The following is a 13728-nucleotide window of genomic DNA, read 5'->3' as shown; positions in this document are numbered from 1 at the left end:
TCCATAAACAAGCAGCTATATTGTTAGGTATTTGCATTACTAAGTGTGTACTTTTTCATTATTTTTGGGCCATATGCCATGATTTCATCAACTACTCAGACACTTGGCTCTGATGAGTTAGAACAACTTAGCAAATAATTTCCCAGCCAAAAGGAGAAAAAAAAAGGTTATTTTTTGGTGCTTAGGAAAAAAAAGTAGCTTAATTATTGGTTCTCATCCTATCCATGTGTCTACAATCAATCATGCTAGCTAGTTGAAAATCCACCCCGGGGGGAGTGTTGAATTAAATTAAGCAAAGGGAAATTTTGCATATTATTAGTGAAATCATCAATCTATTGGACTTGAGGAGTGAAAGCAGAGGGTAAATAGACAAAGAAAATTGAGAAACAGATTGACATTAGGGTTTCAGTGAACTACATAATTCGTATGTCATTTTGTGATCAATGTTGATCTGATTTACATTTGTTTGATTGCTATGGACATATGATTTTGATAACTTTCAATTGATTGTGCGTGGGTTCCGGCCATATATAGTTAAACTTGTAAAGATTTTTTTTATTTTTTTGAATAAAGGACTTGGTGATCAAATCGACGAATCCCACCAACACAAAAAGAAACCAACTGGTATTTTGATGTGATGGTAAAAACAATCATCATATAGTAGACACTATAAGTTTAAATTCTATTATATCCATAATTAAAAAATTCAACTAATTAATATTTATTATTGTCAAATCATGATTTTTCCCCAGCCCATCTCCTCTCTCACAATGCTTAATTTGCGTGTTTTTTTTTTCTTCAAACATACATATATAAATAAAATATCTAATTCTAATTCACACAAAGTTCACTCCTCCTTTAAGAGCAAAATGTAGGATAATGTTTTGACTTATTCATTTGGATTAGCCTTTTATTAAAAGGATCATTTCCTTACTTGTTTGAAGTTAATAAAGTTGTACCTATAAAAAAATGAAACCTTAAAAAATTGTGCACAAGCAAATAAGTTAATAAACTAATAGAAAAAAAAACTATTCCAAATGCACTCTAAGTACCATTTGAAATTTATGTTTAGACCGATGACTTTACTAATTTTAATAACTTAATTTAATTGTGATCCAAGGTAGTCACATAACACAAGTTCCATTCTTCCAGATTAATAAATTGATACAATCACAATCACACGAGAGATAAGAATTGCTTATGAAGTGAAAACCTTTGTATAAGATACGTCCATATAATAAAATAAATACAATCACAATCACAATCACACGAGAGATGAAGTGAAAACCATTGTATAAGATACTTCCAAGGTAAAAAAACTCCAAGAGCCAAGCCCCCAAAAGAAAATCTATTATAAAAATGTTGTTGCGGAACAAACTATACTCACATAATACCTCTTAAATGTAGATAGACACAGTATCCATTCTCGTGCTAGCAACAACAAATTTCCACTTTGATGCATTTTATGTGGTCCAGTTTTCAAATGATCGTTGCTTGTAGACAATAGATCAATCTATTGGCTACTACAAAAGTTTCTTAAAGATTTGATGATACCTCATAAATGTAGATAGACACAGTATCCATTCTTGTGCTAGCAACAACAAATTTCCGTTTTAATGCATTTTATGTGATCCAATTCTCAAATGATCGTTGCATGTTGACAGTATATTAATCCATCGGCTACTCCAAAAGCTTCTTAAAGATTTGATGGCATCTTTGTGATTCCGTGATCAAGGTCCAGCATACAGTAGATGACCTTACTGTTGGAACAAAAATTACGTCCCATGATGTTCAATTGAAGAGGCTGGAATACTATGGAACTCTCTCTTTAGGTGTTCTCTCTATTTTTGCAGCTGTCTTCCTTTGTTGTGATTAAGGTTAAGTTTATTAAAAGTAGGGTTTAGGGTTGAGGTAGCTACGGAAACAATCATGGAAACCGAGATCGGTTTTTGTTCCATAATAGGGTTCACTCGATCAAGTCACAAGTGAGTCTCTAACAAGACTTTCTGTCCGAACTCCAATTTCACTTGACCGATCATAGGATTTTGCTCAATTGAGATCTTCAGTTTGTACAAGGAACAAAAATTTCAATCTTTAACCCAAATGATACCAATATGTAAAATAACAGAGAAATGAGGAATGCTAAAGCTCTCATTAACTGAATTGATTTTTACAAACTGAATCAATAAAAATAATTACTAACTAAGCTACTTATATACAAGCTCAGAAAACAGAGCATCACATTGCTCCAGGCACCAAAACTAACTAACTAACTGTTTAAACTAATAACCAATTACATCATGACAAGTGGCGCTGATTCTAACTGCATTTGTGATCCTTCTCACGTGTGACATGTGTGGCTTCATTAATCAAAACACTCTGTTTTAATCTTTCTCTTGTTTTTCTTGTTTCACCATTTGATTTTATTTTCCTTCTATTTTTTTGCTTGCCTCTGTCGTTTACAATACTTGTACTGCCTTTGTCTTCAACACTCCCCCTCAAGTTCAGAGTATTGAACTCTGAGACTTGAACTGAGGAAACAACCTGAGAATCTGACTTTGATAAATTCAATTGAAAAATATCTTTCATTCCTAATTTATCTGACAGTCTTACAAAAGATGCAAAACCCAAAGTCTTAGTGAAAATGTTTGCCACTTGCGAATTTGTAGCAACATGGAAAGTTTTAATCATTCCTTCTAAAATTTTATCTCTCACTAAATGGCAGTCAACTTCTATATGCTTCGTCCTTTCATGAAAGACAGGGTTCGCTGCTATGTATAGAGCAGCCTGATTATCACAGAGAAGCATTGCTGGTCTTGAATGTTCAATCCTTAAATCTTTCAACAATTGCAAAACCGAAGTGATTTCACATGCCACACTTGCCATAGCTCTGTACTCGGCTTCTGCTGAGGACCTGGACACAACCCCTTATTTCTTTGATCTCCAAGAAATCAAAGAATCTCTCGAATACACTGCATAACCAGTGAGAGACCTTCTTGTGTCTGGGCATCCAGCCCAATCCGCATCACAAAAGGACTTGATATGCAACTCAATTTTGCTTGGGAAGAAAATACCTTTACCTAGTGAACCTTTGATGAATTGAAGCACCCTGTGAGCTACTTGCAAATGTGGTTCCCTTGGTTGTGAAACAAACTGACTTAATCTATGCACTGCATAAGTCAAGTACAAGAGTCTACCAATTAACCTCCTATACTGACCTGGTTCCTTTAACAACTTCCCTTCATATTTTGATAACCTCAAGTTCTGCTCCATGGGAAACCTCACAGGTTTGCTGCCAAGAAAACCAGTATCCTTAAGGATTTCCAAAACGTATTTCCTTTGATTAAGACTTATCCCTTCATCAGTCCTTGCTACTTCCAATCCTAGAAAATACCTCAGTGAGCCTAGATCCTTTAAACCAAACTTATCATCAAGAACCCTCTTCAAATTGTTGACACAAGTAATATCATTTCCTGTCAAGAGTATATCATCAACATATACCAACAGAATTGTGAATGAATTTCCTTGAGTGTGAGTGAACAAAGAATAGTCAGATTTTGACTGAACAAACCCCATTTCCAAAACAGTTGAGGAAAACTTCTCAAACCATTTTCTAGAAGCCTGTTTAAGACCATATAAACTTTTATTTAACTTGCAAACTGAATGAGGCTCCCCCTTGCTGTGAAAGCCAGGTGGTAGGCACATATAAACATCCTCAAGCAACTCACCATGAAGAAATGCATTGTTGACATCCATTTGATGGAGAGACTACCCTTTCACAGCAGCCAAAGACAAAACAATTCTAACTGACACAGACTTAGCAACTGGTGGGAAGGTTTCTGAGTAGTCCAGCTCAAGTTTTTGAGTAAATCCCTTAGCAACAAGCCTAGCTTTATACCTCTCTATAGTTCCATTAGGTAAGTACTTCACTCTATAAATCCATTTACAGCCAATAGCAGACTTACCAGGTGGCAAAGGGGTTAAAGTCCAAGTGTCATTCACTTCCAAAGCCTTAATTTCCTTGTCCATGGCAGCTCTCCACTCAGGAAATTGAACTGCTTGTTGGAAAGAGACAGGGTCTGAAGGAGTGGAAGAAACAGCCATGACAAAGGATTGAAAACTAGGACCAAGGTGAGAGTAATTCAAATGATTTGAAATAGCATAAGGCATACCAGAACTAGGTTTGGTACTGGCAAAGTGACAAGAGTAATCAGACAGATAGGAAGGAGGTTTATGGCTTCTAGAAGATCTCCTTAGATGAGCTAAATCTAAAGTGGAGGCTGGATCAACAGTGGGATCAACAACAAGAGGTTCTGTAGAAACATCATCAGTGGAAGAACTAGGATTGACAGAAGTAGAAATAGGTGGTGAAGAAGAAGAAGGGCATTGAAGAATGTCAGAATCAATATTGGAGGGAGAAGCATGAGGAAAAACAAAGGCATCCAAAAATGATGGTGAAGATGGAGAACACTGAGCATAAGAAAAAATTGACTCATAAAAAACAATGTCTCTGGAAATATAAACAGAATTAGATTAAAGATCAAGTACTTTGTAGCCCTTAATGCCATGAGGATAGCCAAGAAACACACACTTCCTAGCCCTAGGTGCAAACTTGTGCCTAAGATGAGAGAGAGTAGAAATAAAACACAAGCAGCCAAAATTCCTGAGATGATGATAAGAAGGAGCTGAATTGAAAAGCATTTCATAAGGACATTTATTGCCTAAAGCTTTTGAAGGAATTTTGTTAAGAATGTGTACTGCTGTTAAAATGCAGTCACCCCAATAACAGATAGGAATGTTGGATTGAATTTGTAAAGCCCTTGCAACATTAAGGATATGCTGATGCTTCCTTTTAGCAATCCCATTTTGTTGAGGAGTATCAACACAAGAAAGTTGATGTAAAATACCATTAGAATGAAAAAATTCTTTTAAGAAAAATTCGGTACCATTGTCACTTCTAATGGTCTTAATTTTGCAATTGAATTGAGTGTAAACCATTGATGCAAACTTGGGAAATATAGACTGAGTATTAGATTTGTGTTTAAGCAAATAAACCCATGTGCATCTAGTAAAATCATCCACAATGGTTAGAAAAAACCTATAACCATCAACAGTAGGAATAGAAAAGGGACCCCATAGATCACAATGAATCAATTCAAAAGGAGTAGTAGTTACATGAATGCTAGATGGAAAAGAAAGCCTTTTCTGTTTTGCAAAATGGCAAACATCACAACAGGAAGTCTTATTGGTAAGGTCAATATTTACAAATGACTTCAACAATTGAAGTTTAGCTAAAGAAGGATGGCCTAATCTAGAATGCCATAAATCTGAAGAAGAAGGTTGACTGACAGTAGTTGCAAGAGCAGTTGCACTGGAGGAAGAAACAGCAGCTTGAAAAAGGTGTAAACCATTGCTTTCCTTACCCAGACCAATCATGCTCCATTGAGCAAGGTCCTGGATAAAACACCAATGACCAAGAAAAATGAGACAACAAAGTTTGGTCTGAATAAGCTTACTGACAGAGATAAGATTGAAACTAAAAGTAGGAACACACAAGACATTTGTGAGAGTAAGTGTGGAAGAGAGTTGCACAGTGCCTATGTGTGTAACAATAGCTTTATCCCCATTTGGCAAATAGACACAAGAATAAACAGCAGAAGTTATTGTGGTCAATTGTGAAACTGAATGCACCATGTGATCAGTGGCACCAGTGTCAATGATCCAACAATTAGACTTAAAACATTGCCTATCAATGACTTGAGCAGAAAAAAAAAGAGTGAGTAAGATTGGGAGGAATCCAAAAGGGATTACTTGAAAAGTTGGAAGAAGATGAAGAAGCAGAAGTGGCTGGGGTACAAGGAAGAATAGGTGCCATGACTGATGCAACCTGTGATGCAGTCTGAGCACTAGAGCCATTTGGAGTACCAAAACCTGAACCTGATGCATTGTAAGCTTTCAGATAATTGAGTAGCTGTTCACATTGAACCTGAGAAATTGGACATTGAGGTTGAGAGGACTATTGACAAGTCTGAGGACCAAAACCAGTAGGAAAACCACCAAAAACAGACTGTGAAGCATCGAAAGAAGTTTGTAACCCAAAATTAGGCTGTGTAACACCACCAAGTTGTGCAGTAGAAGAGCCATCAAATCCACCTATGATCAGATTAGCCATAGCTTTAGTTCCCCCTTTTGGCTTGTACCCCGGGGGGTATCCATGAAGTTTGTAGCATTTGTTTGCTACATGACCAGTGAAACCACAGTAAGTACACACTGGCCTTTCCTTCTTAGAATTTCCCTTTCCTCCATTGTTTCGAGCATAACCTTGAGTGCCTTGAAAAGACCTAGGACCATTCACATGCATGGCCACAGGATCCAATTGTTGAATTTGCTGGATTACATTCACAGTATTGCCTATACTTCTCCTTTTCTCTTCTTGCAAGATCAATGAACACACCTTGCTAAGAGGAGGAAAAGACTCATTTAGTAATATTTGCCCAATCAGAGTGCCATAACTGTCATTCAACCCCATCAAAAACCTAAACACATGCTCTTTATGCTGTGCATCTATCTGAGATGCCTTGGAACCACAAGCACAAGGACAATTGCAAATAGTGAAAGGTTGATTATTCACAAATTCATCCCACAAAGTCTTGAATTTATTAAAATAGGAACTTACTGACATTGACCCTTGAACCAAGTGAGAAATTTCCTTTTGAAGCTCGAACAATCTTGGAGTATTGTCCTGTGACAACCTGTTCTTGAGATCAATCCACAAATCTTTCGTAGAATTGATGTAAATCACACTAGCCTTGAGATTAGGACTAAGTGAATTAGTCAGCCATGAAAGGATCGTAGTGTTGCACTTGTTCCAATAATTGAACAAAGGTGAAGTTGGATCTGGTTCTGAGATTGAACCATTGACAAATCCAAATTTATTTCTGGAACTCAAAGCTAGAAACACAGATCTCGCCCAAGTCACATAATTCTCAGGACCTGTGAGAGGCTGAGATGTGAGAATCAAACCAATATTTTCATTCGCTGGTAAGAAAAAAGGATTGTTAGCAGATTCATCTGCAATAGCTGCACTTGCATTAGGTGCAGATGAAGAAGAAGGTGCGCTTGAGGAAGCTGAAGCCATGAGCAATCAAGAAAACGAAGAAAACTAAGAAAAACAATAGAAAATTTTTGTTTGGCAAGAGAGAAAATGAGAGAAAATTAGCTCTGATACCATGTAAAATAACAGAGAAATGAGGAATGCTAAAGCTCTCATTAACTGAATTGATTTTTACAAACTGAATCAATGAAAATAATTACTAACTAAGCTACTTATATACTAGCCCAGAAAACAGAGCAACACGTTGCTCCAGGCACCAAAACTAACTAACTAACTGTTTAAACTAATAACCAATTACATCATGACAAGTGGCGCTGATTCTAACTGCATTTGTGATCCTTCTCACGTGTGACCTGTGTGGCTTCATTAATCAAAACACTCCGTTTTAATCTTCCTCTTGTTTTTGTCGTTTCACCATTTGATTTTATTTTCCTTTTGTCGTTTTGCTTGCCTCTGTCGTTTAAAATACTTGTACTGTCTTTGTCTTTAACACAATACCAATTACAATGCTCATACCCCAAAATTACAATATATGTTTTTCATAGAATTAGGCAACACTAAAAAAAAAAATCTAACACCGTTTTTGCTATAAAGACTAGTACTGTTGTGCCTTTATCTTTGTAACCTGAATTACATACATATTGATAAGCCCGACAATATCCTTGTCCAGAATAGGGGTCATTGGACGAGGGAAACATCAGTCGTCGTCCAATATAGTATCCGTTGGACAAAGAAAAAGTCATTCACTCTCAATCAATTGTAAGGTGTTACACAACAACATTAAGTCCCCTTACCATTGGAGAGACGGAGATCCTCTCATTAACACCTCACAGAGGCGTTACAAATACCACATTGAAGCCACCATTAAAACACCTCCAACGGCTAGGAAGAAGCAAGTGTATATATACCAGCACCTCAGGACCTGAGGAGGTACTAAGTTCTAACTAAAATACTTTGATACTTTGATATTGAACTCTTTTTCCTCTCTCAGCTGTTTGACTTTACCATTGAAGACTTTATGACAGGCACCACACCGGTGATCTCTACTTCTTCCATTCTTCATTTATTCTTGCAAGGCTTTTGACAATCTTGGATGGCTCTCCCTCTGGACGATCATTTCGATTGACGATTTCAGCATCATCACATATCAATGTGATTATTATGCCCTTTTTCTTTTTCCTTTTTCTTTTTCTTTTTTGCCTTTTTGCTCTTTTACATGCAAGCTTATTAGACATACAGGAAATAATTATTACAAGGATGACTTACACCATAGTGCTAAAGAAACATGCTAAAAGTGTATGTTGGCTTGTTTCCCATATATTGCATGCTAGCTATATGCTACAAATTGCACCCCAAAGGAGTTTGTGGGAAGTGGGAACAAAAGCAGAATGATGTGCAATTATTTGACAGCCACACTTAACTGTTGGTTATTAGGACATGCAAACATGATGTGTGGTGTTGATCCATGCGACGTTGCCCCCATATTAATTTGCACGTACACATGGTTGCCGCGTTCAACACTTTGCAAAATGCCCCCATTAAAACCAATTTGGAGGATCAGAAAAAAAATAATAATAAAATTGAGCATTGCGTCCAAGGATTTCTAAGCTAAGCACTTGTCAATGCAAAGACGATACGCAAATGGAAAAAGAGATTGAAGACAATAACTTATGTTTAGTGAATCGACCATTGTGGGGTGGATTCAATACTATTTTGGTCTTTGACAATCGAATAAATCCAAGATACAATCAAACTCAAATTTGAAGAGCTTGTATTTAGTGCGTTCGAACACTGTGAAGTGACATTTATTCCTACACAAGAATAAAAGGCATATTTTGCTGTCTATGAAGGTGAAAGACGTTTTTTATGGTCATATATGTTACTACATTTGAGTGTTGTTTTCAAGTTGGCCTGCCCATTCCCATAACGAATCTTATAGGTAAAAAATAAAAGGAAGAAGAAGAAGAAGAAAGTTCATACGTTTTGATCGGACGCTAGCTCAAGCATATTTTGGTATCCCATCATGCACAGAAGCATGCGTGACCCATGATTTGGGTGCTCTATAGATTCCGGATCCTTCCTCTTCATTTGTCAGTCACCAATTTCTCGTATAAGTCCCTAGGCGCAGCGCCCTTTGATTCTCTCAGCCTTCTTTAAGCCATTATAGATTTTTGTTGCAGTGGAATTGAGGATCAAAGAGATAGGTATATTGCGGAGAAGAGTCAAATTACGTATTAAAAATTGTTTATTTAATTTTATTTTCAACTTGAGTTGAGTTCAAGTTTATCATCAAACTAGATTGAAACGTTCAATTTTGATTCAACTTATTATTGAACAAGCTTGAACTTATTGATGAGCTATTTAATTATTTAATTATTTACTCATATAGTTAAAACTATGAAATAAATGTATATTGTCAACAAATCCTTGACAATATAAATGTATATTGTCAATAAAACTATGATATCAAAAATTTGTTGACAATATATATTATGAGTTGACTTAGTGGTTCTTAAGGTCTCATTGTATTTATGAGATTTTGAGTTCGAAACTACTTGCCAGCATCTTGAGGCTACCCTTATGGGATTTTTTCCTGTAATAACTTGGTGCATGTGGGACAAGGGAATTGCATACACCCGAGGGAATAGTCAAGTGCTCGAAAAGGTCTAAACACCCTTGTTTGTAAAAAAAAAAAATAAAAAAATAAAACCATACTAAATTTGCCATGTTATCAAAACTCATTCGAGCTGGGGTTCTCTCTCTCCCTCTCATTAATGATTAAGGGTATTTTAAGCATTCGATTAAGGCTAATCCCGGAATAACTTGTGTGAGGCATCTCATTGTTGGGCTATGTGGAGCCTAGTTTTATACTTGATCTAATTTGGACCCAACCCGACTTGGTAGCATTATGGTTTTAAATGAGTTATGTTTTATGAGACTTAGTCAATAGAGTGAAGACTTGGCTGGCCGAAGCTGCCCCGGAAATTTTTTTTGACCCATTTTAGACTCCATTTAGGATTATTTATATTGTTGTTTCAGAATTAGGGTTTGATGTATTGTAACATATAACACCTCTGTACTATTTTGTCTAACACAATGAAAATTGCTTGAATGCTATTTTCTCTATTTTTTCACTTCTTACAAGTTCTAGCAATTAGAATAAGTTGCTAAGACGCATATACCCACACTGAAAGTGGTAGCTATGAGGAGTTGAACTTGTGATCGATCTCTAGGGACCTGAGCAGCTAGCTAGCTAGTTGGTTTTTAGAGGGGGGGGGGTGGAGAATGAGTGGGACCTCATGACTGCAAGAAGGCATGTGATAAGATTCAATGGGTAAGGGGGTTGTGGCCTGTGGGGGCCCAAGAAGTGGCCATGTGAAATTGTTGGGTGTGTCACCCAGGTCTCCAACCCTACCCCATGTGCGCCGCTGCAGGGCATCCCACTGACCCTCCCCTTTCTTAAGTCTATATATATGAATCTCTCTCTCTCTCTCTCTCTCTATATATATATATATATATATATATATATATGTAAACACATTCATTATATTAATTTATCCTTCTAACGTTTCAAAAGAAAAATTAACAAAGTTCCTTCAAAACCTCCCACAGTAGTACTAGTATTGTATTCTGTACTAGCTGACTTAGTCAGAGGCTCAGAGATCTTCTCAAATGAAGATCTACAACTTTTTTTGATTAAGTACTAAGATTACTTATGTATGTAAACATTTTGACATTTGGTTTCCATACAAGAAAATCAGAGTTTTGGTCTCTAGCTACCATCATGCCCATCTCAAACTCCCTTCCCAACGATATAATGAGAACTACAAAATAATAAGCCAAAATTGTCAGAGATCATGATTAATATCCAATGATCAATTTTTTTTTTCTGTGTTAGAAAATAATAGTTCAATGATTATTGATCAGAGATATTGCTATTGTATTATTGAACGGTGGTCATATAGATTATTAATAAATGTAAAGACTATAGGACAAATGGTCTCAAATTTAGGGCTTAAGAGAACTCAAATAGAAAGTTGTAGATTCTTTGTGCTCTATATAAAGGTGTAAACCTTCTAAGCTGGAAATTAATCTGACGCTAATTTCTGCCCATATCTCATTTTAATGCTTCGAGAGCGCGCGGATAGATCCTTTTGGTGAATCGCATTGTATAGTCAATTGGTAGGGCACTTTCATTGTGCTCGATGACAAAGTGCAAAATCCATCCACTTTATCAGAAAGTTAGGGATTTCATGCATAAAAAGTGTGAGAAAGACAATAAAGAAATTATAAATGATACCATAAATCAAGAAGGGGATATTTATATTATTATATATAATGAGAAAATCAGTAAAACAAAGAAAAGATATCGCCAATTTCACATTACAGGTGAAAGTTCATACATAAGATTCTTATTAATGAACAAATAAACATAATTAGCATGCTCTTAACTAGACCAAATTTATAAGTTTTTTTTTAGAGCTGACAAAAATTCAAAAAGGAACCTCTAGCTAGTAGCAATAAATTTAAGTAAAGATGTTTAATTGTATATACGATTGAATTTATGTTTAAATTTGTTCATACATATTTAATTAAGGAATTATAAACTAGTTTCGTGTTAACATTTCTTCACATGTATTTAGAATTTCCATTCATTTTTCCTCCATCTGCAGCAAGTTCAAACTTGAGAAGCATGAAGCAACTTAGGTGATTGGGTTCTCTAGCACGTTACACATGCGAACATGTACAATTATAGCAATTATTGGAATATTGGATCCCCCTTGTCGCATTTTGCAGAATCCCAAAGCTAATAATTCACGATGATCATGGGAATTAAATCTTTTCCAAATGTAAAATCTTCTCCAATATCCTTGCAAAGATTACTGTCCATAAACTAGATGATCAATCAGTCTAGTCTTTTGAATAATTTCCTAGACATATTGTTGGGCCAATCATATTTTGGTCTCAAAATATATGATTTGCAAGCCACTTGTACAAAATTTTAACAATACTTAAAAAACAACTACCATAAATATGATGATCAATTAAATTCATAGGAATGTAGCCAGGAAGCATTCTGTTGCTTCCACCAGAAATTATGTCATCTGGCTATGGGGACAAAGTCCTTAAGTTATGTCTGATTAATTAACAAAGTGATTCATCAATGAAATTTTAACTAAATAGCCCTAAAAGTTGTCTGATTAATTAACAAAGCAAATCATCAAATCTCATTTTGAATGAACATTCAACTGTAATAAATGAACATCCCTTTCAAGCAGCCGAGTATTTTTGGGTCGACAATTTTTCTAGCAATAGAAAAAGATCCAAGATAAAGATTAAAAACAAAAATTGTGGCAAGACTTGCCCTTTCACCCAAGAAGCAACGGGCCCAAGTACGTAGCCCATATTGTACATTATCTACGTGTGAACTTTGGGCTTGATCATAGCATCTCAGGGGGGCCTATATCCAAAATTATTACCCGTACGAAGAGGACAGCTATATATATTTGATCACTGATCATGACCCCCAACCCCTTGAAAGAGAGAGATAGGGCCCCCCTACGTCTACGTGCTCAATCTCAAATGAGAGATCAACTGCTCATGATGTTCACGTAGATTGAGGACATTCAAAATTAAAATGAATTTCATTTGGGGCTCCTAACTCAATCTGGTTGCATTATAACACTTAAATAGTCATACAACCTAACCAGCTATATATGAGTAAAAACAAAAAACTACTAGAATATGAATCCGTATATCTGTGCTATAATTCAATGAAAGCTACGTGTATTGAATTATATTGGCCCATTGGTGTCTGATATGCCACTACAAGAATTCAAATCTTTTTAGTGCGCAAATGTAACTGTCAAAGGTGATGTCCTATCAACTTGATTGGATGTATTTAGCAAAAAAAACTTGATTGTATGTAAACGACTTTGAGCCAGCTCCTCAATCCCCCTAAAACACAAGCAAGAGGCTATCTATATATCTTATACATTTTTTAAAAATGCATTACCTTTTTCATTGCAATATGACGCATTTTACCTATTATGAAATATGATGCATATATTATGAAAAATATGATAATATATAGAGGTAATTTGTAGGCTAGCACAGTGAGGAAAAATAATATAATAAATTAACATGTGTGTAAAAGAATTTTACAAATTAGCATCTCGAGATCGATGACAAAATCGAAGTTTTCAAACTCAAGTTCTACTGTTGGCTTAAAGCAATTTAGCCATGTGGAACTCGAGTTGGAGAGACTCAAGTTTCATAGAAGCAGATTTGAAGATGGAGAAGGAGAAATGGAGAAGAAGCGAAGGAAAAGAAGATCTAGATCAAAAGAAGAAGAAGAAGAAGAAGACAACCTAGAGAAAATTGGATTTGAAGAAGAAAATTTGGAGATGGAGAACACAGATGATGTAGAACGCCGAAGAAGATCAAAACTAGATCTGAGGAAGAAGAAGATCTAATCTGGAGAACATGTAGAACGCCGAAGAAGAAGAAAAAATGTGGATATTTTGTCCAAGTAAGCATATCATTCCTTGAATCTTAAGTATTAAAAACTCGAGTTCTACGTTAAACTTAAGTTTTAGATTCTCGAAATGTTA

The sequence above is a fragment of the Castanea sativa genome, chromosome 10, assembly GCF_040712315.1.
Source record: "Castanea sativa cultivar Marrone di Chiusa Pesio chromosome 10, ASM4071231v1".
Classification (NCBI taxonomy): domain Eukaryota; kingdom Viridiplantae; phylum Streptophyta; class Magnoliopsida; order Fagales; family Fagaceae; genus Castanea; species Castanea sativa.
The sequence above is the reverse complement of the archived record's forward strand: the minus strand, read 5'-3'. Positions refer to the sequence as shown.